The 26,311-nt window shown below is 36.6% G+C and overlaps 1 protein-coding gene across 10 annotated transcripts in view; it reads left to right on the forward strand.

The window, feature by feature from the left end:
- SOX6 (SRY-box transcription factor 6) overlaps positions 1–26,311 on the forward strand; it is a 666,092-nt gene that overhangs the window by 222,227 nt on the left and 417,554 nt on the right. The window contains exon 1 of one of the 10 annotated variants that reach the window (XM_027768620.1): positions 3,926–4,025. The exons of the other annotated variants lie outside the window; for them this stretch is intronic. The gene's annotated coding sequence lies outside the window, so the exon portion shown is untranslated. Of the gene's footprint in view, positions 1–3,925; positions 4,026–26,311 lie in introns of those variants that run through there. 10 annotated transcript variants of the gene reach the window in all.

Here is a 26,311-nt window from a genome sequence, read left to right on the forward strand (position 1 = left end):
GAAAGAGTGACTTGAATGTCTATTGAGAACTAACTGGGAAGCAGATCTGCACAGATTAACTTTGTCATTGTGTTTCATTCAGTCCGTTTCAAATCTGTACTAGTACAGCACTCGTACTCCTACCGATAGTATTGGGTTGTTGGAGAAGTAATGACACATTTTTGTGTAGAAAAATACTCATGACTTTTCAGACAACCCAATAATAGCAGTACTTAAAGTAATTGGGAGTTTCAGTGTTTCAATGCTTTGTGCCTTTTTATTCTGCTTTTCTCTCTTTTAAAGTTAGAGCTATGGTTGGTGAAAAAAAAAAGAAAATGATATTTCTGGGAAGATACACTTTTTCTAAATAAAAAAAATCCTCTTCATCGACTATATACCTCTCTGGCATGTTCTCTACTAATCACACATTGTATTTAGTGGGGCAGTTTTTTTTTTCTAGTGGAGGGACAGAGAGAGAGAGAGAGAGAGAGAGAGAGAGGGGAGTGAGAGAGAGAGAGAGAGAGAGAGAGAGATTGATTGATTTCTGACAGGCTTCAGGTTTTCCGTATGTTGTGACCCTCTTACATAGCCAGGACCAGGTGCATGCCACCATACCTGGCCTGCTCAGGTTGGTCTGGGAATTGAACCTTGGTCTCCTACTTGTTCCCAGCCTCACAGAACAGCACCCTACTGCTTGTATCACCGTAGCTATGCAGGGGCAGTTTTTGTTTTGTTTTGTTTGTTTGTTTGTTTTAAGAGAGATTTTTGCTATACGGTGCATACACTCACTGGAGAGACAGAGAGAGACAGAAAGCAAGAAATCACCCCCACCCCCCCTACCCCAGGAGGAATGGCCAAGCCGCCATCCTTCTCCTCCACTATCTTCTCAGGATTTTGGGCACGCACACAACATGCCCAGTGTGAGTTTTATCTAGGACTGGAATTGCAGTCGATTACGTGAGAGTCCAGTGACATAACCATTTTGCCACCTGCTGGTCCCAGCTAGGGCAGTTTTAAAGGGAAGTACATCCTACAGATCAGAAAGAAAACGTTTTGCTGTAGACTTGTTTCTGAGTTTTTCATTTGTGTTCTGTACTGCATGGTTTCTTTGTTTTTCATCTGTGCAGTGTCAGTGAGTACATGGTAATCACTAAATTTGCCTATAGCATTTTCATTTCTATTTTAGAAGGTAAAAAATTATTTCACTCATAATAATGCTTCTTGAAATTTGTCCATTCTATCCCTTCAAATTGCTGTTTCCCTAAAGTTCAAACATCTCTGCCTTTAATATATGGGCATACTACACTTGGTGGAAGCAAAGATAAAGGTAATCCTATGTGGTCCTTCTTATAAACTTTGTATTGCTACTCACGCTGTTTCAAACAGTACAACTATGGCAATCCACTTTTAGCATTTTTCTTTGTCAAGTGAATTTATTAGACAACATTTTTTTCCCATATTATTTACATTTTTATAATACTCTTATTTTTCTAGGATCAATGGAGATTATTTGAACAAGAGAATCGAGAATAAGTTAATCTTCCTCTTACACTTTTGTGTATTTCTTAGATTTCTAAGAAATTCCTCTTTAAGCACCAACATGAATTTTATAATTTACCTATACATTTTGATTACCTATCCCTTGTTACTATTCTGGTATAATGTATATGTAACAGGTTATATCAGGTACAGTTTTATCTTGGTATTTAAATTTAATTTCTTAACAGCTTGTCTGAATAGCAGACATGGTGTTATGAACAACTTATTGAGCTGCCCTTGAGCTGAGCGTCTGCCAAGGTTCCTTACCTTTATGCTGGTGGCCCCCAAACTGCTGTGCTTTTGGGGGTTCTTGTCTGCATTTTGAACTTGTCTTTACATCTGTTTCCAGACTCTAAATTGTCATTTCTCTTTTATTAGTGCGTTTGTTATTGCCTTTAGTAATATCAATCCTCCTCTTGTAGTCTGAGAAGTTTCTATTTCTGTTTGACTCTGGCCTGTTAAATTAGATAAGAGGGAAAACTAACATTTTATAGAGCTCCTTTTTGTTGTAGAGCACTAATTGTGGGTGGTTTCAAATAAGTTATGCCATTTAATTATTCTTTAAAAACTCCTTGGATTCTTACTCGTTCATTTTCGTTCAGATAACACTCATTTATTGAGTGCTTACTACACCTTAGGCGCTGTGCTAGGAACTTTATATGTCTATTGGGTTTATTCCTGCAAAGCCCAGTGAGGTCAACTATTTTACAGATAATACCTAGACTCTGAGAAGTTGAGTAACTTGCCCAAGATTGTATTACTGGTGAATGATAGAAGAAGGATTTGAACCCAAAGGAGCTCCTCAGATAATTAAAGATACTACAGTTATGTTTAAGTAAGAGAAAATAGATTCTGAAATGAGGAATTTTTAAAGAAAGGTAAATAATCTTCAATGTGTTTCCTTGAGATATTTGTTTCGGATGTTGTTTCCTTTCTGATTCTCTTCATTGTTGTATTATAAACATGTTTCTACATATGTGATCTATGGAGAAATGTAGAAATATTCAGGCCAATTTAATCCTAAAAGAATTGCACCTTTAAAAAATTTTAACAAGAGGGACCAGCAGATGGTGTAATGGTTATGTCGCTGGGTTTTCATGTAGTTGACGGCAGTTTGAGTTCTGGACCTGGTGGCTTAAAACTCATGTTGGGTACATGTGTGTGCATGCCTAAAGTCCCAAGAAAAAAACAGAAGAGAGGGGATTTCGGTGTGGCCATCCCTCCGGGGGATGATTTCTTACTTTCTGTCTCTCCAACAAGAGCACGTGCCCTACAGCCAAAACCTGTCAAAATAATTTTTTTAACAAGAAAAAAGGAAATTTTATTATTGTTAAATAAGCTTTTTTATGATAAGTTACATCATGAAATACATTCTTTGCAGGTTTTCTCACATCAAAGAGTGCTACTGATTTATGGGTTTACACAGAAGTAATATAATAATTAGCCAAAAGCCATTGTATTGATTTTATCTACAGCAACATTTCTCAGGGAAACATTTGAATCCCAGTGTATATTTCCAGTTCTACATAAAATGAAGTGGCAATTTCAAGGAGCAAAAAGCTTCAGTTAGGTTCTTTTGTGGTTGTTGAAAAATTAAGTGGTGGTTAAGAACTTGATCTTTAAAATTATTCCGCCTAGGTTTAAATCCTTACCCTGTTGTTACTAGTACTACTTAGAGCAGATTAATTTCTATGTGCCTTGTTTCTTATATGTAAAATGGGGATAGTGATAATAAACTCTACCTAGTAATACTCCTATATGGGTTTCTTTTTTGAGGACTAAATGATTTTATACATGTAAAACAATTAGAATAAATCTTGTTGCATAAGTGCTTTTCAAATGTTAGTTATTATTATTTCATTTTTTTATTTTTAGCCATTTTCCAAAACCAGAATTCTATAAAAACCACTGATTGTCTTTAAAAAAGCAGAAGTCCTTGCCTATCAATATATTTTATTTTTTGTTTCACAACCCAATAGTGTTTTCTGTAATTTCCTCTCTCCTTGCTTAAGACCTACTGAGAAGGTGACACAACTTCATATTGCCTTTGTAACTTCATTTTCAGTCCATTTCTTGGATCTAAGCACAGAAACACCTAAAGTTGCAGTGTTTTATACAGAATAGATACAAGCTTCAGGTATATAGCACCTCTTTGCCTGCAGGTGATTTCCTGCCAAGTTGTAAGATTTTCTCAGCCTTTGGAAATATGATGCTGTATCAGGCAAGTAGAGTTAATAGTGTCGAACTGAAGATTCATTGGTACAAGAATGAGCTCTCCTTTATTTGCTATTTTATTATTGAAAGAAAATGGCAAGTAGCTGTTTTTCTTTTTCCACTCCCCCGTGGTGTGCATGTGCAAGATTAAGATAAAAGCTGTGTTTCCTTCGTGGAAGGGTGTGGAGGTAGTGGATGATTTCAATTAGAAATAATGACAGCATTAGAGGCTCCCAATGAAGATACCGTGGCCATCAAAGGACAAAGGCTGGAAGTCGATTCCTGAAATTGAGGTATTTGATTAAACACTGAGGCTGTTTCTAATGCGTAGGTACTGGATATGTTGTTCTTTATGAGTTGAAGTGACTATTTTGATGACGATGTTCTCTGGATGTCTTGATGGTGGTTAGAAAAGAGCAACCCTGAGCTATCCAGAGAACTTGTAATAAGCAGAGTAAAAAATAAAATATTTTGATAGGCAAAAAGTTGCTTTTTAAGACTTGTGCTTCTCTAATGTAATGATTAACTGTGAAAATAGGCTTACTGTAATGGTGATTTATTATTTTGATTAATAGCATTGACTTCAAAAAAAAAGAAATCACCAGGCTTTGATTAGAATGTATATTGCCTTCTTTCACTAACCTAACACACTTTTTTTGGAAACAGCTTATAACTTAGTGTCACCCTCAGAAAATTTTATACTTAAATGTTTATTCTTTTTAAAGTTTGGTATTGTGTCTGTGTGTGCCTCTGTGTGTGTGTTTCTATGCTTGGACTGGGGGAGGGGTGGGAACAGAAGATGAAATTTTAAGGAGATGGAAAGTCAGTGAAAGTTGATGTAGGGGGCTCGAATTTTGTACTTAAAAAAAAGGTTTCAAGCATGTTTTCTACCTTAATGGGAAAAAAAAAAGAAACTGCCTATATTATGCAAATTTCCCTGAAGAATGTTTATAATATGCAAAATTATAAGGAGAAGCAAACTTTGTAGAGATGGAAGTAAATATGTATCTCTTAAATTGCAGCAGCAGAAAAGAGAAGCTTTTTTTTTGAACATACTTTTAAGCATGGTGTCCAATTGGGATAAAGCTTAAACAGAACAGGCTGGGCAAGTTTTAGATTACAACATTTTTAATTTTCTCAGTGTTACAAACTGTTGATTTTGATAAAGAATTTGTTGATGTTATATCAGCTTCTCCATGTGGAGAAGTGCAACTGGGTGATTAGTTAGACTTGGAGGCTACAAGCCAAAATTCAGAAATTTGGTTCCTGCTCTTCTGGAGTGAAAGAAAGCTACTGAATTTTCCTGAGCCTTGATTCTCTGTAAAAGAAATTACTATCAAGGATGTCAACTTTCTTTTACTTCATTTTCTTCCTTTCTTTTTAAAATTATTTTTGTCTCTTGTCATTACCATGTTCATCTATGCTTTATTAAGTTAGTATTAATGTTGCAAATAACCTAGCATTTTTATCAGCTTAACCATAATTTTTACATCTACATAAATTATTGCTGTAATTTTAAAGCTAAAGAATCCAGTTTTTTTTTTTTTTTGGAGAGGTTTTCACTATAGGGTGCATGCACTCGCCAGACAGAGACATAGAGACAGAAAGCAAGAAATCACCCCCCAGAGGGGATGGTCACGCCGCAATCCCTTCTCCTCCATTCTCCTCTCGGGATCTTGGGCACGCACACACATGCGCCTGGTGTGAGTTTTAAGCCACCGGGTCCGGGACACGAACTGCGGTCAACTACGTGGGAGTCCAGCGACATAGCCATTACGCTAACTGCTGGTTCCCAAGAATCTAGTTTTTTACTGTAAGTTTAAAACTATCCAAGGAATCTAAAACTTGGAGAACTTATTTGATTTGCTCAAGGTCATATGTTTAGGAATCAAAGTCAGGAATTCATCAGTGTCACACTGCGAAATAATTGTTCTCCTTTCTTTTTTTTGTCTGACTTTATCGATGAATAGCGGCAACATATTTGTTTTCATCATCTGCTTAACCATTTTGCAATTGTCTTATTTTACTATCTGTCAGTAGATGGATACACTTAAGGTGATTTGTTTGGTTGATTTTTAGGGCTCATTTCCAGCTTGATATATAAATAGTATGTGTGTTTAAGGGGCTTCTTCACTTTAAATAAAATTTCTGACTGGACAGCATATACTGATGTATTAACAAGATTTGCTTTTCTTAGACAAAGTCATGTTATTGCTTCTATTTTGACAGTAAGAAGCCAATATTTACATTATTTTATGCTTTTAACCATAATTATGGCCTTGTTAAATAATTTGTGGATAGAATGGCTATAGAGAAAAGGGTAAAATATAGTCTTTCTCATTGCTTTTTTCTTGATTAAAAAAATACAAACTGTGATTATTGAAGGTAATCAGAAAATATAAAAAAGAAATAAAAAACAAAACCAAAACACCTATAATGACATTTAGAGTTGCCCCAAAATGTTTATATGATTATATCCTTGAAATTTTCTCAATATACAATTTTAAAAAGGAAAATGGGCACCTATTGAATATGCTGTTTTGTGAGCTACTTTTTAAATGATCATATCATGAATATTTCCCTGTCATTAGATGTTCTCCTATAGATGTTCTTTTTCTTTTCTCTCTTTTTTTTAAAGAGTCAGCCTAACTTACTTACTTACTTTATTTATTTACTTATTTATTAATTTAAATTTGACCAGAGAGGGACAGAGTGAGAGAGAGAGAGAGAGAGAGAGAGAGGGAAAGTGAGAAAGCAAGTTGCCAGGGTTGGGACTTGAATTGCAGTTGGTCATGTGGGAGTTCAGTGCCTTTAACCACCATGCCATCTGCTGGCCCCCAGATCTTCTCTTTTTCTAATGAACCTTATTAGTTACTTCAAAAGTAATATATATTGCGTATAAGAAATTTAGGCAATACATATAAAAATAAAGGAAAAGAAGAAAAAGACAACAACCTGTGCTCAGGTTGCTCAGCTGTAACAACTGTGATATCAAGGTACATAATGAAGGAACTTCAAAAGGTCTGGGAAAAATAGAATTACGGTATGAGTTTATTTTGATGCAAAAATTTTCTAAATGTGAGTGTAGCTTTTTCACAGTGTGCATTTTTTCTGTGAACTTTTTGAAGACCCCCCCTTATATATTTCTGGTAGTAAAATTCTGTTTGTATTTCCATATATCTATCTGTCATCTAGTGTGTGTGTGTGTGTGTGTGTGTGTGTGTGTGTGTGTATTTTAACAAAAATGAGGTCATAGGGTAACAAATGTTTTATAGTCAGGTGTTTTACTTAACTATATATCATATCATTTACATTTCTCATGTTACTATGTACTTTTACATCATTATTTTTAATAGTTACATTAAAATTAAATGCTTGGGCATTTTATAGTTCAGCTGATCATCTATAGTTAAGGTTATTTAAAAATTTCCATTATTAACGGCCTTGTAATAAATGCCTTTGTCACTCAACTTTGCACACATTTGTGATATTTTCTTTATTTAAAATTCTTAGAAATGAGTTGTTGGGTCATCTCATTTGAAAGGCATTTGATTCATATTGCCAAAACGCTCTTCAGAAAAGTTGAATTAGTTTACTTTTACCAGCAATGTGTGAAAATATTCATTTTACCATATCTGTGCTGAAACTCTTTATCATTATTTTTACCCATTGCCAATATGACAAGTAGAAAATGGCTTCTTATTTTTAGTATAATTTGCATTTCTTTGATTAGTAGTGAAATGGAATATTTCTTCATTTGTTTATTTGCATTTCTTTTTAAAAATAAATTTCTTGCTCATATCCTTTGAGAGGTAGCATAGATTTTGGAGGCAGACTGTTAAAGAAATCATTTGAATCTTCAGTTTTTCATCACTACCTAACAACTCTGTAACCTTGGGTATTTACTTACTCTCTCAATGACTCAGTTTCCCTATCTCTAAAGTTGGGAAAGTAATGTTATTACATCATAGGGTTGTTTAAAGGAGATTTTGTGTGTGTATGTGTGTGCATGTTACATGTGAGTATAAATTTAGAACAGCTTAACACAAAGTAATGTATTTATTTTTTTTTTGGAGAGGTTTTTGCTATAGGGCACGTGTGCTCACCAGACAGACAGAGAGAGAGACAGAGAGACAGAAAGTGAGAAATCACCCCCCAGAGGGGATGGCCACTCCGCAATCCCTTCTCCTCCATTTTCCTCTCGGGATCTTGGGCACGCACGCACACGCACCCGGCATGAGTTTTAAGCCACCAGGTTCGGGACGCGAACCACGGTCGACTACGTGGGAGTCCAGCGACATAGCCACTATGCTAACTGCTGGTCCCACAAAGTAATGTATTCTAAAAGACAATTCTTATTCATCTGTAAGAGCTCTTTATATGCCAAAAATATTAATCTTTTGCATATGTGATACAGATTTTCCCAATATTATCATCTTGTCCTTTTGTTTCTTCCATGAAAGAGAGACAGACAGAGAGAGACAGAGACAGTCACCCCCAACAATGTCCCCACGTGGGGATCCATCCAAGTCTCAGGCAGGATCATGGGCATGCACGCACATGTGCACACATACCCAGTGTCCGGGGTGTCTCGGGATGCAAACCCAGATCTGTCCTGTTTGAGTCCAGTTGTGCCACCACTGTGCTACTGTCTGGCCCCAAGTTAGCCTTTTAATTAAAATTTTTAGAAATCAAATCTTTCTCATTGACTTCAAAATTTTATTTTTCTCCTTTTTGAGAAAAATTTCTGTTTTAATATCATTTGAAAATGTCTTTCTACCTAAGATTATGTATATATTTAGATGTATTTTATTATAATATTATCATTTTTTTACCTTCAATATTTTAAAATCATTTGGAATTTATTTTATTATGTGACATACAATTGGAATATAAAAAACCAATTGTCCCAACTATTTTAATAGTATAATTCATCTTTTAAACAACATAAGTATTGTAAACTAAGTTCTTAGAGATAGCCTATCTGTTTTTCGGCTTTTTTTTGCTTAATTGATCTGCCCTTTCATTTGACAAACTTTTAAATAGTGATATTTTTATATATTTTTTGAATTAAGTTTACCCTTATTTTAAAAAATGTCTTTGTTATTCTCAAACATTTGTTTTTCTAGATTAGTTATAGGCTCATTTTATCATCTTCTCCTTCACCCCCCAAAATATGGATACATAGTATTTTATTTTATTTTAAGGATACTTTTAATTTAACTAATCCACAATGCCTAGCACATAGTAGGTATGTAATGTAAATTTGTTGAATAAATGTTAGTTGTGTTAATCCTTACTCTTGAACATATAGATTTAAAAAAATCTATATGTTTTTTCTCTATCATGAGAAATATCTTAATAAACTTATTTAATACATAAATTTTGGGATATATTTATGATTACTTCTGGGGAAATCTTTCTTAGATATCAAAAATTGAGCTCAAAGTGTAATTTTAATGATTTTGATACATACTGCTAGCTCGCCTTTTTAAAGAATGCACCAATTCACACTATTCCCAACAGGGAGAGACCGCAGGGCCTTGATCAGTTTCTAATTTGCCTCCCCATTGTAAGGTGCAGTACCAGTTTCTAATGAGGTTGAGATTAATATTTCATGGCAAAAGAAACATTTTTACTTTTGAACTACTTGTCTATATTTTCTCATTGCGGAGGAAGGTATCTCAAACTTGCAGAAATTAGGGCGACATCCTGACTTCCCTGCTAAAGGCACTAGTACGACCAGTGGGGATGTGGTTCCATAGGCCTGGGCAGTCACATATACAGGGAACCAGATAATAGTAATAATTATTTAAAAAAAAAGAGTAAATAGTATTTTAGAATAATGTCTTCGAGTGGCTATTTTTCATTTTTAAAATTATTTTTCTTCTTTCTTTGTACAGTGAAATCACTTGTTTATCCTGGTAAAAATAAATGCTGATTGCTGATATATTAATAGTTTGCATGTCTGATTTTAGCTCTTTCTGTGACAAAATATTTTCTTGACACCTAGTATCAAAGACTTCACTTCCTGTATGACAAACGGGCTTTAAGTTGAAATTTTGGTGAAAGAGAAAATTCACATTTGTTTTGTTTTGTCCTTGCATACCTGGGAAGTGAGATTTAATCAAGAAAGTAAACTAACATGACATTTTTGAATAGTTCTGTAGTAAGAAACTAATAATCAAAGGGCTTTAGAACCCTGTTTCCTTCAGTTTTTTTTTCTTTTAAGCCTATTTATTCCTTTTTCATTCTGCCTCTGTACCCTACAATATTGATGTTATATTTTAAAAAGTGAGATTCTCTTTGCCTAATAATGCCAACCTCTTCGATTTTCTGTAAGTTTGACTTTTTTGAAATTTTTTAAAGAAAATATTCCTCTGTAGGTTGCTTTATGAAATTTTAGTTTCTCGAAGGTTAGGACCCCTACTTACTACCCTTTAGTACTCGATTCTTTTGCTTTTTCCCTTTCTTTCCCCTTCTATTCTCCTTCTCACCTCTTGTTCTCCTTGGCTCTCTCACTTCCATTTCTTCTCTTCTCTTCGCTTTAAGTTTAGTAGTGTTCAAGAGAGAAAACAGTCATTTGTGAAGCCGTCAGTGTCCCAGCGGTAGCAGTGCAGTAGGTTTTCCCCATTTTCAACAGTCTCCTGGGGGAGATTCGAGTTGATCTGCCAATGTGCTGCAAGCAGGATGTAGTCATGGGTTTCAAGGATGACCATGAGGAATTTCCCCCTCCTTTCCTTCACTTTAACCTCATAGATCAAGTGAAACTCTTACTATTAGTAATATCGCGGTGATTATTTTTTTAAAGGAGAGAGTTTTCCTATAGGGTGTGTTCACTCACCAGAGAGACAGAGAGAGACAGAGAGACAGAAAGCGAGAAATCATCCCCTGAGGGGATGGCCATGCCACAATCTCTTCTCCATTCTCCTCTTGGGATCTTGGGTACCCACACATACATGCCCAGTGTGAGTTTTAAGTTGTCCTGGAGTCCAACTGCAGTTGACTATGTGGGAATCCAGCAACGTAACTGATTATGCCATCTGCTGGTCCCTAGAGCACTGTGATTTTTAAAATAGGTACTTTGGTATTTCTAGAGTCCATCTTTTGAAATGAGGTTTTAACCTTTTAAACATGAATATAGAAATAAGTGAAGGACTTCACTTATAATTATAGCTAACTCTCTATCGAATATATATGGATTATATTTTCAGGATTAAGCATAACAGTTTTCTAATTCCGAGATGACTTTCTCTTGATAGCAAGTTTATTTGTAGCCTGGATGCGTCTGTCTCTATTTCCACTCGGGTGTGTACTCCTGCCCCTGCCAATTTTTTTGATGCTGTCTTATTTGAATATTGAACTTCACTCAGTTTAATTCAAAATATATAGGGGAACCAGCAGTTAGTGTAATGGCTATGTCGCTGGACTCCCACGTAGTCGACTGCGTTTCACGTCCCGGACCCAGTGGCTTAAAACTCACGCCGGGCGCGTGTGCGTGCGTGCCCAAGATCCCGAGAGGAGATTGGAGGAGAAGGGATTGCGGCGTGACCATCCCCCCTGGGGGGTGATTTCTTGCTTTCTGTCTCTATGTCTCTTTCTGTCTGTCTAGTGAGCGCACGCGCCCTATAGCGAAAATCTCTCCAAAAAAAAAAAAAAATATATATATATATATATAGACCCAGGAGGGGAAAAAAAATCACATTAGATACACTAGAACTACATATAAGTTATTTGGAATTAACCAAATTAATATTTTAAAATCCTGTTTGCATTAGCTCTTCAATTGTTTCCATTACTTTGGACAATTAATATTCATCACAGAAGTATGTGACTATAGGTTTTTAAGTGAGTTCTTTAGGATCAGGGCCATTTCTTCCCTCTTTTATGAATAATGCTCAGTGCTTTGCTCTTTGAAGATCTGTATTCTTGGTGTTGGTGTTTTGGAGTTCAGAGTCTGGGTTCTAGATCCAGCTCTGCCACTGATTAATAACTACTTGGTCTTGGACAGTTGTTTAAGCTCTTTAGACCTCAGTTTTACCACTTTATAAGTGAAAAGGAATGAGAGAGAGAGAGAGAGAGAGAGAGAGAGAGAGAGAGAGAGAAGAAAAATAGAGAGAGACACACATTTCGACGAAGTCTGGTTCTTTCATGATCCATTTGCCCTAGCTTCTCCATGGGAACTGAATCTACACCTTTCATGTGGCTTTCTGTTCTCAAGAGGTAAATAGTATTTTAGAATAATATCTTCAAGTGGCTATTTTTCATTTTTAAAATTATTTTTCTTCTTTCTTTGTACAGTGAAACCACTTGTTTATCCCAGTAAAAATAAATGCTGGTGTCCCTCATCCTCCCTCCCAGCCCCCACCCCCATCAGATGTAATAACTTCTGGTTTAGTGATGCAAAATATCTTAGCACATTTATAGAGATGATTAGGTTTGATGTGGAGATGTCATTACCTTTTTTTTTTCAATATATATATCTTTTGTGTGAGAGAGTAGGCTGGAATATTAATGGTATGGGCTAGTAAAGTTTGAAAAATTTTCAGAAGTGTTAGTTTATAATGGTGAACTCTTGTTTTTTTTTTTTTTTTTTTTTTTTTACATGAAGTGGTGAAATTCAACCTATTTTCCAATATAAGACCTAATGGCAGCAGTATTTTTTCAGTAAGGTAATCATTTATTTTGGAGTTCCATTTTTAAAAGCTGCTAATAGGCGTAGTGTTGCATTAAATTTTACTTTCATCCTGTTAGTTTTGACTATGATTGTCACTTTTTAAAACAATGATACAAAATAGGAAAACAATAATAATTAACAAAAATAAAGAGAATAGACAGAAGTTTGGAGAATGATAGATGGAAAAAGGGAGACAGATATCTCCCCCCTCCCCACACACACACAGAATGGGAGAGAGAGAGAATATGAATATGAGAGAAATAAAATGAAGTTAGTCATTCTTTTTTTTTTTTTTTTTTTAAGTATTTGGCCTTCAAAGACAACTACATTATATTTTATTCCACGGTCAAAGCATTGCCCAAGAGTAGAGGATACAACATAGCATGGGTAAATTTATGATGGGGAAATAATTCTTTTGCCACATTAGCTAGTTTTCTTTTTGTATTACAGGAAAACTCCCCACTTGTATTTAAAATTTTACTTACTTTAAGCAGTTCAATGATACTATGGCCTATGTTTAAGTAGTGACTGGGAAATATGTCTTTTTAAATTACTAGCTTAGTGAAAATGGTGAAGATCTTAATATTAAATTATCTTTTTTGTCTTAAGATCCATTCCATATGTAATATTTGAAATACTACTTATATTGCTGTAAAAGTTAACTTTTCTAATTAATTTGAGATGCATCATTATAATTTAACCAAAATAACAACTAAGAGTTCTGAGGAATTAGGAAAAAAAACAAAACAAAAAAATTAAACTGCAGACCTGACAATGAAAATACTCCAAATAGGTTTTATATATTCTCTCATTTTTGATATAGATTTTCATAGGTTTTTGATTTTTTTTTTCTGTACATTCACTGACAAGAGAGATGGAGAAAGAAAAAGTGAAAGAGTCCTTCACATGGGGCATGGCCATACCACCTCCCTCCTCCATTTCTTCTTCCTCTTGGGATCTGGGCACTCACAAATGTTCCCGGAGTGTTTTTCAGGCCTCTGGATCTGGGTCTCAAACTGTTTTGTTGACCATGTAGGATCCAGCTACCTTAACCACCAGGCCATGGGCTGCCCCAATTTTCAATGTTTCATAAGAGATCATTTCTGTATATGTGCATATGCAGTCTAGGATGTTCTGAATGATGAAGAGGCACATAGGAAACTCAGAGAAAGAAAGATCTGGCTTTGTGATTTAAGTTATGATATTGTGTAATGTTGTGATATCTGTATCAAAGCTGCAGTTACTGTGCTGAGTTAAAAATGGGTCAAAGGTGCACAGCCTGAAGTATTTATTAAATGGACTGAGGGCTTAGTGACTATATTATCAAAATAAGTTTCTTTAAGCATGGTTATGATCTGATAATATACAGAATATATATGAGATATTTATATAATATCTATTCAATATATTTGTTGTATACTTTCATTCTTATAGATTTGAGAGTTAAGCACATGTAAACCATAAAACCATAAACTCTTGCAATAAAAATTGAGTAATGCCTGGGTGTGAATGTACCTCTAGAAATGATCAGAAACCCACCAATTAGATTCTCAGGTGTGACGTCACATCATTTACCTGCAAGATTCCAGAGCAGCAGGAAGAGATAAAGCAGATAACACAAGCTAACAGTGTAGGAAACTAGGCTCGAAGGAAAAGAACAAGTATGAAAGGAAGAATGAGTTAAAGGAAAGGACTCAAACAGTGGAACAGAGATTGAGGAAGGATCCATTTTCTTGGATTGACTACTGACACATCTCTGTTTTAGGCACGTGTCTAGAATTAATTTTTTTTACATTTTATAGAAATAAAGAATTGTATATTGTGAGTTTTCCCTTGTGGTTGTCATTGTGCCTCTGAATGATAATATACGTTGGGAACATAAAGCCCAAATAGCTTATGTCATAACTATAGTTTTATGATGAAATTAGATTTCCTTTTGTGCACTGGTGCATAGAGATGTGCTCACATTTACATACTAACACACTACTGTGAATAATATACTACACAAAGCCACTCCCCCTCCTATTGTTCTTGATAAATTTATCTACACTGTATGAAATTACATTTGGGAAGAGTTAAGAAAAAAATGGCTGTTGTATATATGAGCATGGCAAGTGCCGAATAGTTTACATTAACTAATGTGAGCTTTCATAGCATCAGGAAAAGATTATGAAATATCTTCAAACCAATGGATAAGAGTTTGTGACAAATAAAAGCATATTTATATATCAGAAGCTTAATTTTTTTCTGAGAATATTTCAGTTCCACTTATTCCTTTCACATATCTGGCTGATGATATCAAATTTACTAATGTATACTGGCTCTATCCATCAGCATTTCAAAGATGGTTACTAATTTTTTAAATTTTCCTCTTCTTAGCTTCTATTTTAATTCTTCTTCGGTTCCCTTTCTGTGAAAGACTAAGTTTCATCTTCCTATAGCCAGTGGTGAGCTGCATATTTCTTTTGGAATCATTTATTGCTCTCACCCACTGAGTTTATCTTTGAGTGGTCTTTTGGTGAAGTAGCCTTTACAGCAAAATCCCACTCTTAGCTGTCAACCCAAGTCTTTGTTAGTGCTTTATTCTCCCTTATGACACAACAGCCTCCATTGGTTGACTCGTCTGTTTCAAAGCTTGCCATCTGTGTCTGCTTTCCTTTCGTTTTTGTCTTTCTCCCTGTGCCTTTAATATATCATTATTCCCTTTCCCCTAGAAAATGTGTGTATTTCTACTGCACAATACAAAAAGGTCTTTAGTATCTACTAGGATCATACATGGTGTGATGAGACAAAGAAACAAAATCAACAAACTTGTTTTTCTTTCTTTCTTTCTTTTTTCTTTTTTTTTTTTTCTTGAGAGGTTTTTGCTAGAGGGCGTGTGCACATGCCAGAAAGACAGAGAGAGACAGAGAGATAGGAAGTGAGAAATCAACCCAGGGGGGATGGCCATGCTGCAATCCCTTCTCCTCCATTCTCCTCTCGGGATCTTGGGCACATATGCACATGCCCCTGGCATGAGTTTAAGCCACCTGGTTTGGGACTTGTACCGTGGTTGACTACGTGGGAGTCCAGCGACATAGCTATTACACTAACGGCGGGTCCCAACAAACTTGTTTGTCTTAAGTCCTATTTTATTTACTCTGGCCTTCTTGAGTAACCTAGGTTTTGCAACCCTTATTTTTAGTAAGATTAATAATATATATCATCAATCAGTCATTTATTGAATTAATGTGTTAAAAATGCCAGGTACAAGAATATAATAAAATATGATTCTTCAATAAGCTTGCAACATAGAGAGATGAAGATACTATAAAATGCTGAATTGGGGGAGTTTTACTTGTCATTCCACAAATATTCAGTGCCTTTAATAATAATAGTACCTGGGGCCAACAGATTGTGTAATAGTTGCTAGACTCCCACATAGTTGACCGTTGTTAGAGTCCCTGACCGGGTGGCTTATAGCTTATGCTGGGCACATGTGCATGCATGTCCAAAATCCTGAGAGGGAGGAGAAGGCATTGTGGTGTGGGGGGCACGTGATTTCTTGCTTTCTCTCTCTCTGGTGAGTGCACGCACCCTATAACAAAAACCTCTCTTAAAAAAAAATAGTAGTTAACATTTTCTGAATATAATGTGTGGGCCAGATCCTGTGCTAAAATGCATTATTTGGTTTTGCTTATTTATTTGTTTGTTTTTAAAAATAGCAATCTGCTCTTTTAAAATTTTATTTATTTATTTATTGCCATAGGGTGCATGTGCTTGCCTGAGATATCGAGAGAGAAGAAAGTGAGAAATCATCCCCATGGTGGGGTTGGGGGGTAAGGCCACACTGCAATCCCTTTCTCCATTTCTCCCCTTAATATTGTTTTTTCTGGACATGCATGCACATGTCCCTGGCATGTTTCTAAAGCCACCAGGTCCAGGACTTGAATCGTGCAGCCCACCACGTAGGATCCAGCTGCCTTAACCATGCATGTCACTGTCTGGCCCTAAAATGCTTCAAATGTATTACATAATCTAATTCTTTATATAGTTTCTATGAGCTAGGTTTTATTATTATTATTATCTTATGATGGGGAAAATGAGGCAGATAAGTCAAGCAATTGGCCCATAGTTGTAGAGCTAGTGGGTACTGGAGCGATCATTTAAGCCAGCAGGTTGAATCGTATTCACTTTGCTGGAGAACTTCAGTCATGTGTTGCCAAATGACAGGGATGCATTCTGAGAAATGTATCAGTAGTTGATTTTGAACAGCATGGAGTGTAGTCACACAAACCTAGATGGCATGGACTGTTATATACCTGGGCTATTGCTCCACTGTCTGTTGTTGATGAAAATGTTACATAACTCATGACTGTATTGTGTGTTAGGGTTATAAATGCATTTGGAAAGTTTCAATAGAGAAGGATAAATAATTTTGGTGTAGTATATTATAGTATAGTTTGTAATACAATTTTTTTCTTTGAAATAAAATGAAGACCATATATGTACATATGTGATGTAGGTCACACAGTATTTCTTATGTGTGCATACATTCATTCATTTTTTAAAAAATTTATTCATTTGTTTCATGCATGAGTGAGAGAAAGAGAGAGAAAGAGGGAGAGAGAAGGAAATAGTACCTTCCAACAGGGTGTTGATGCTGTAATCTTCCCCTTGTCTTCGGCCAGTTCTGGATCATGATCAAATGATCATTTAAGTGATCATCTATGCCTGCATACTCAGAGAGGCCTTGGGACTTGAACTCGGAACCCTCCCATGTGTAATCACATTGCAGAGTACTGCATTGTCCTATTGTTGCCTCTGTCTGGCTCCCATGTATTCATTAATTCTTTGGTGCTTTGGGGTTTGGAATTTGATTCAACATAATTAGCACTTACTATGCACCAGGAATCATCTGGGTATCAGAGATTCATCAATGAACAAAACAAATTCCTTTTCTCAAGGAGCTTACAGTCTAGCAGACAGAAATAGGATACATACACACATGTACATGTGCATGCATGTGCACACATGTGCACACCCACACACCTACATATCTATACACACCAAGGAAATTCTTATATAGTAAGTTAGAAGATAAATACTCTGTAGGAAAATAAAATGAGAAAGGGAACTAGGGAGTGCCCAGTGTTGAGGTATGTGCAATTTTATTATAGGATAGTCAGAGATGGTCTCATGGAGGAGAAAACTTTGGCTCAAAGGCTTAAAGTAACACAAAAAAGAACCATGCAGGGACCAGCAGTTGGCATAATGGCTATGCCACTGGACTCACTGTAGTTGACTATGGTTAGAGTCCCAGACCCGGTGGCTTAAACTCATGCCAGGCATGTGTGCGTATGTGCCCAAGATCCAGAGAGGAGAATGGGGGAGAAGGGATTGCGGTGTGGCCATCCGCCCTGGGGGTGATATCTAACTTTCTGTCTCTGTCTTTCTGGTGAGTGCATGTGCCCTATAGCAAAAACTTCTCAAAAAAAAAATGTAAAAAGAAAGGAAAAGGAAAGCACCTCTTGATGGGTTTAAAAAAAAAAAAAAAAAGAACCATGCAGATATCTGATAGAAGAGTAGTCTAGGCAGATAGGCAGAGAGCAGCCAAGTAGATATGTGTCTGGCATGTTTCAGGAACAAGAAAGAGACCGGAATGGCAGAAGACAAGTGAGTAAGGGGAAGACAAAGTCAGAAAATTAACAGGGCCAGATCAAGTAGATCGTTGTGAGGATTTTGCCTTTTACTTTTTGTGAGATGGGAAGTCATTGGAACATTTGAGCAAAGGAGTGATATGATCTGACTCATGTTTTATATGGATCACTTTGGTTGTTTCTGGAAATAAACTATAGAGATGCAAAAGGTTGACAACAGGGTGACCACTTAAGAAACTATTACAGTAATCTAAGTCAGAGTTCTTGGTGACTTGAAGTAGCATTGCAGGTGGTAAGAAGTGGTTATATTCTGAATATATGTTGATTGAAGAACTAACAGGACTTCTGACAGATTAGATTTAGAGGATGAGAAAAAGAGAGGAGTCAAGGATGACTTCATAATTTTGGTCTAAGAAGCTAAGTATGGAGTTGATATTAAGCATAATAGAAAAGGTTTTGAAAAGAACAGGCAATAGTCTAGCTTAGTTTTGGACATGCTAAGTTTGAGATGCATGTTAAACATCCAAGTGGAGATGTGGAGGAGGCAAGAGAGAGGAGTATGTTGGAGGTCAAAATTATGACTCTATAAGAATCTATATATGATTCCATAAACATAGTACTCCTAGATCTCAATCTATTATTTGCTCCATTTCATTATTTGCTTTATTTTATAAAAATTGTCAGAGGGCACAATTGCCGGTGGTAAAATGCCAGAGAGAGACAGAGAAAGTGGGAGAGGGAGAAAGTGCTCCCCAGTGGGGTGTGGTCATACCACACGACCTCCTCCTCATCTCCATCCTGTCAGGATTTGGGGTGTGTATGCACATGTGACCAGCATGGTTTTCAAGCTGCTGGGGCTGGGATTAAAATCTTTCAGTCAGCCATGCAGGATCAGTTTTCCTTAACCACTAAGCCATGTGACTGGCCCTGTTATTTGTTCTATTTTGAGGTACTATTTTCTCTCTCTCTCTCTCTCTTTTTTTTTTTTTTTGGTTAAGGTAATGTAGAAACATGAATTATTTTAAATTATAAATGATGAAATATAACTTTATGATATTGTCAAACCTGCAGTCTGCCTGAAGTGTTATACTATACCCAATAGTCATATTCAGTCAGAACAAAAACGTGATAAATAGTTCAAATGGATGCAATTTAACTGAGGGAATTTGACACACAGGCATTGGGAGGCTACAAAAGCAAATAAAGAAGCTGAGGTAACCCATACTTTGATAACTGTAGGAGTAGCTAGGGCTCATAGAAGAACATAATGGAAGAAGTTGCATTACCTAAACCTCGGAGGTTGGGAAATCTTATAATTGGGACTTAGACTTCTGTGGGGAGAGTGTACTATGTGACCGTGTTCTTATCATTGAGGAGAACACATCATGGCTTACAGTCTAATCGCTAAGATGTGGTCAGCTGGTGCTAGTACCTCTGAGTGGCTGAGGGAACAGGTATTGGGAGTGCTGAAAGAAATCTTTGCTGGGGGGAATGTAAAATGGTGTAGCTACAAGTGTATTTTGCAACTAGAGGGATAATGACAGAAAGAAAAAGGAAAAGAAAAAGGAAATTTCTTCCCTCTTCCCACTTTTAATCTCCTACTAGTTCCTCTTATTTGCAAATACTAGGAAGCTAGCTGACAATTATGACTAGGGAACATAGTGAGCCTACATCACAGAGCAGAGAATTAAAGAGTGAAATGGAAGTCAAGATACAATAAGAAAATAGCTGTCACATAGAATGTGAATGTTAAGACATGAATAAAATTTAGAGATCTCATTTAATTGAAATATTAGGTAAAGTGAAACACTTGACATTTAAAGCCACAGTATTTTGGTTGTTTGTGATAAATGGAAGAGAATAGTTGGTGTGGAAGAGGATAAGAATTGATTAATTTTTAAAAAGAATTATTTTATTTAACTTTATTCATCCACTTATTTATTTAATTCAGTTTGACCAGAGAGGTACAGAGTGAGAGAGAGTGAGAATGAATGAGAAAGCAAGCCACCAGGTCCAGAACTCTAACTCCAGTCAGCCGTGTGAGAGGCCAGCACCATTAACAACCCCTCCACCTGCCAGCCCATAATTGATTAATTTAAAAAAAGTGATTTTGGGGGCCAGCAGGTGGCATGATGGTTAAGGTGCTGGACTTCCACATGGTGGACCACGGTTCAAGTCCCGGATCTGGTAGCTTGCTTTTTCACTTTCCGTCTCTCTCTGTCTCTCTCTTGTCAAATTAAAGAATAATAATGATAATAAAAGAAATAAATAATAAATAAAATAATTCTTTTAAAAAAATGATTTGGTTTGTAAAACTTTTAAACTGTTTTTGTTTTTGTCTCCAGCCAAGAAATTAGCCAATTCATTCATGCACTAAATATTTACTGGGCATCCATCATGTACCAGATACCACTATTCTTACACTTAACACATATTAATGAATAGGGCCAAGCATGGTTGCGCAGTGATGGCACGCTGCTCCATGATACTGAACTCACATGGGAAGATCCCAGGTTTATGTCCCAAGGTCTCCCTGTTCACTAGGTGTATGCAGACCCACATGCCCATAAACTGGCTGAGACTGAGGGTGGATTGTGGCGTGAAGACCCTGCTAGAGAATCTCTCTCTCACTCTGTGTCTCTCTCATGGAAGAAATAAATGAAAAAAACTTAAAAAAATGATACTGAATGAAGCAAATACAGTTTTCATGGAGCATATGTACAGAGTGTGGAGACATAACCATAAGGATGATAAATAGGTAAATTATATAGTGTGTTAAAAGTCTATGTTACAGAAAAATTAAAAAAATATTTAGAGTAGGATAAGAGGAATCAATAGTGTAGACAAGCCATTTTTAATAAGATAATGAGCAGAATTCATTAAGTCTATGGTATTTGAGCAAAGACTTGAATAAAATAGTCATAAGAGATGGAAAATATTATTTTCTATTTTTTAAATAATAGCTATCCTAATGGATGTGAAGTAGAATCTCATCGTGTTGATACATTTGCTGCATGACTAATGATCTTGAACATCTTTGCATGTTTACTGCCATTTGTATACTTCTGTGGAGAAATGTCTATTTCAGTCCTTTGCCCATTGTTTAATTGTGTCTTTTCTTTTTTTTTTTTGAGAGGTTTTCGTTATAGGGTGTATGTGCTTGCCAGACAGACAGAGAGAGACATAGAGACAGAAAGCGAGAAATCACCCCCCCAAGGGGGATGGTCACGCCACAATCCCTTCTCCTCCACTCTCCTCTCGGGATCTTGGGCATGCACACACACGTGCCCGGCGTGAGTTTTAAGCCACTGGGTCCGGGATGCAAACCACGGTTGACTACGTGGGAGTCCAGCGACACAGCCATTATGCTAAATGCTGGTTCCCATGGATATTCCATTTTCTCAGCACCATTTCTTAAAAAGGCACTTGTTCACTTTTTAATCTGAGCTTTTAATAAATCTAGATATTGGGGAGAAAGAGACTAACACTTTTGAGTTTATAGCAGTTATCTGGTGTTCAATGCTGTTTAAGCACTCTCTGTTGCCTGCTACAATTTGCAAAAATAATTAAAGTACTAATTATTAGCAGAATTATTTTGTGGCAAATAGACAAAAAGTACTGTATTAAATTTAATACTTTCCAGGAAAGTTGCTTTTGTAATACACATAGATTTTATATTTGTGCATATGTATTAGCTTGAGTTGCTGTCTAACAACTTTTCTTTATGCTAACATCTGTATACTCCATTAACAATTTCAAACATTATGGCTTTTCCACTCACACCTCTGTGGTTATAAGCTCTTAGAGCTTCCCCTCATTTAATTTTGTGATGTATCTAGACTGAGGGTGAGAGTGAGAGCTGTATTGCAAAGTGATTTTTAATTGCTGGGAGAATTATCCGAAATAAATCTCATACTTCATTGTGCTATTCTTTCTCCTATAACTATGGTTACTCATTTCTAGCTGTGATCTGAGAGCAGGGTTTTTGCTTAAAGCCCCAAAGGAGAATGTGTGATTACATTCTGTGTCGTTACTTTGAGAATTGCTTGGGTTACTAGTGACATCAGAAGGGATCCCAGAAGACATTTAGCCTTGCGCAAATCTAGCATGATGTGAGGGAGAGTACATTTAAAACATTGTTTTTTCCTTTGCTCTTGTTTTCCTGAATGTAGTTTTTATCTTGGGATTAATAAAAAACTAAAGGTATATTTTACATGAAGGTGATAATTTCCATAAAAAAAGACAATGTACTTCAAACAAGGAACTTCACTGTTTCAGAAACAAAACAACGCAAAACCAAGAGTAGAACACACGTAAAAGTAAAATGTGCTTGAGCAAAATCCAAACTGTGTCTTAGACCTAGACTGTAGACAGATGCAGATTCTTCCCCTTCTTGCCCATGATACTTGCACAGATTTCTCTTTGGATGAACTAATGATTCTAAATATCTAATGTCTGTGCCATCTGTATGAGCAGTCGTCTTCCACAGAGTTACTGATTGTTAATTTCTGCTGACCCATCAGGACTCATTCACTTTGATTAAGACTTGTAGGTGATTTGATGGTTAGTACTGACACACTTGTGCTGTGATTTTTGTATTCGGTGACCTGACATTATCTGATAGGTATGGAAAAGAAATAGAAGCACCAAATAGAAAAATTGTAAATTGTGACACTGATGTGTGTGGGAAATGCTTATTTCTGTTAAACAGAAATTTATTTTGAGTAGTACTACATTTTCCTAGTGAATTTGTATATATTTCAATGCAAAAAAGAAAATAATTGCAATGGGACATAGATTATCAAGTAACTTGTTCACTATGGCAGGCATGGAAGAGCAAAAGCATGATTTGGATAAATCTTTGGGTATAAATCTTTTTCTTACAATTGCCTGCAATGTCAGCCTGCAAAAAGAATAGGGAGTCCTTTCTAACCAGTTTCTAGCAGCTGATTAAACACTGTATGGGAGAACTGGGAAATATGAAAGATGGCAAATGAAATCCTGGCAGAGAGAAGAGTCTAATCCCAAAAGACGTCTTCAACAATAGCCCGGGCCCTATGCCTAGTACTTAGAGGGGCCTAGGATACGAGATTCCTGCCCCTCACTGTACCGTTCCCAGAATCTTATTTGTTAATGCTTGGCTTTATTAATAAAGTCATGACCACTTGTTCGGCACTGCATATGGTTGGCTGTGATTTCCAGCTGCCCTTTGGGCTAAAGTGTAAACAGTGAGTAGATTGTTATGTTCTCCTATTAAGCTTAAAGCTGTGATCTCATGTCTGTGCCACATATGTCTGCAACCAGAAATATATCCTTTTCCTGATCTCATGGAAGGGAAGCAGCACTGTGTCTGAAAGAGTCTGAATTCATTAGTCTAAGGGCTTTTTACGTTTCATTCTATTGAAACCAAAGAACAAAATAAAGGCATAAAAAGTTATGAATATCATCAATAGGATGTCAACATGACACCAAACAGCATAATATATTGTCAAGATGAGCATCTAATCTGGTGACTGAAATTTCTATACATTTGGCATTTCTCACAGAAGAAGACAGAAATGCAGGCAGCAATCCAGCAGTCCACAGTCACAAAGAAAGCCTCAGTTCACTGGATTTGAAATAAGCACAACAGTTTGTGTGAATGACTGAGAAAATACTCATTGATGGAACTGGCTGCTAAACTCTGGCCTGATTGCTAATATACTGGTTAATTGGCATCCAGTTTTTTTGTTTTTCTGTGTTGATCAGGAATGTTGTTTTGTTGTTGGTTTACATTATAGATGTTGGAACTGTTTACATGACAGGAATGCTACATAAAACCCCAAAGTTCTAAATTTCTAGAAAATGAAATGTTTTTATAATTACTATTTTATACCATGGAAGATACATACATACATAAACACACACACATACATATATATACATAGACATTTACCTATACACACACACACACACACACACACACACCACATGCATACACATACATATTTTTTGTTATTCATAGCTGTTCCACAGTAAGGTACTATCTCGATTTTACAGATGAGCAAACAGATTTGAAGATTTTGAACAATTTTTTTTTTCTTTTTTAGTTTGCCGTAGGGTGTATGTGCTTGCTAGAGGGAGGCTGGGGTTGTGGATGGCCATGCTGTATAATCACTTCTCTTCCATCTCCCTCTTGGAATTTTGGCCCAAGTCACAGAGTCTGGATTCATGTTTAGGACTATCCAGCGCTGAAATTTTGGTATTCTTGCTGTGTTGCATTGTGTCTGCTCTCCTCTTCCACTTTTTAAAATTTGCCAGAAGTCGTGTGTGCTCCCTAGAGAGACATAGACAGAGGGAAAAGAGGGAAAGCACCCCTTGTGGGGATTGGTCCATGCCGCAGTCTCTTCTCCATTTTGTCCTCCTGTCTGAATTTTGGGCACACATACCCAGCATGTTTTCCAAGCTGCCAAAGCCAGGATTTGAACCACATCCTATGCCATGTGGGTTTTGGCTCCCTTAACTTCTAGGCCTCAGGGCAGGCCTGATCTAGATGGCTTTTAAGAATAATTCTACTTCTAAACGCTTTCAAATCTTATCTTTTGACTCCAGTTAGGGAAAAACTAAATGTTAAATTGTGCGGTACTTATTAGAAAGAGGAACAAAGATGCAGAGACTCATCATTGGGGGACCAACTTTTAATAAGTGAATAGTCCTTAAAATTAATTCTTAACCTGTTTCATCAAAATTGTGTCTGTAATAACAGTAGGTCAGGATTAGTTTAACCATGGAAAATTCACTTTAACAACCTGAATCTATTTCTGCATCTGTAATATAGTGATTATCTCCATTCACCTAAAAATCTTCAATGAGCACTAAACATCATGACAGATATTGAGGATAAAGGGGACCCCTTTCCTTTAGGTGCTCAAAGTGTCCCTCTACTAGGGACATTGCAATATAACCTTTTTCTCTGGTAGTGAAACCATAGAATCTCAGAACAGATCTCAAAGGCGATTTAATTAGAACTTGAGATGCAAGTTTATTAAGGCAGAGACTTTATTTTGTTCACTGCTTTATCCCCAGAATCTAGAATAGTGTCAGGGATATATATATACACGACTTTACTGAATGAATGAATAATATAAAAACAGTGAGAAAAGAAATATTTGGCTGAAAATAGAGTCTTCTTCACCTGACACCACACGGTTACATGTTAGGTTGGCAGGGTGCCAAGAGTGGTGGACATCCCTGTCTACAACCAGAGACATATAGGGAGAGCCTATGTGGCCCTTGTCACTCTGCGTGCCTCTGCCCTGAGATGTCTGCCTTGTCATTCCTTGCGTATGTACATCGAAAACGTTTTATGTGTTACTTTTGAGAATGTGTAGCTGTGCTGATTCTTCTCTGCTCCCCAAATTGTGGAACTCCGAAGCAATTTTCTATATAGGAATTACCTCTGTGGCATAGAATTCTGCAGCCATGACAAACTCTAGACACACTTCCCTGCTTTTTAATTTTTCTTCCATTTTCAGACCTTAGCTCCTGCTCACTCCCCCGCCATAGAAACAGCGTTCAGTACAGTATTTCTGTATAATCATGCAATACTTTACTTTCCTCTGGAAGATCATCTTGCTGCGCTACATGGGAAGATTGCCTTACTTCCAGTGTTCTGGATTTGCTTGGGCTTTCCTTTGCCATTTTATTTCATTATGGTGCTTATTTTCATGTCTGTGACACCACTGTGGTGCAGTGCTGCAGCGATTGTACCATGATGAACAGGGAAGGGAGGAGTGAAGTTAGGGAACGTGGGCATGGAAAGCAATCAGGAAGGCCTTTTTACACCACTTGTTATGTTTTTTTCAAAGGAAGAAATGTGGAATTTCTTTAAAAGAGCAGAGAAATGAGAACTGCCATTCTAATGGTTCATTATGTATTTTGCAATAAGGGTTACTTTTTTTTTTTTTTTTTTTTTGTGAGGTTTTTGCTATAGGACGCATGTGCTCGCCAGAAAGAGAGAGACAGAGAGACATAAAGAGAGAAATCACCCCCCAGGGGAGATGGCCACATTGCAATCCCTTCTCCTCTCGGGATCTTGGGCACACATGCACACACAGTCAGTGTGAGTTTAAGCCACTGGGTCCAGGACTCGAACTGCGGTCGACTACATGGGAGTCCAGCGACATAGCCATTACGCTAACTGCTGGTCCCACAATAAGGGTTACTTTTCCCTTCTGTGATACAAGGGATTCTTATTTCCCTTTTCTTTTAGAGGATCACAGGA

This window comes from Tupaia chinensis, unplaced genomic scaffold (assembly GCF_000334495.1).
Source record: "Tupaia chinensis unplaced genomic scaffold, TupChi_1.0 Scaffold000077_1, whole genome shotgun sequence".
Taxonomy (NCBI): Eukaryota; Metazoa; Chordata; class Mammalia; order Scandentia; family Tupaiidae; genus Tupaia; species Tupaia belangeri.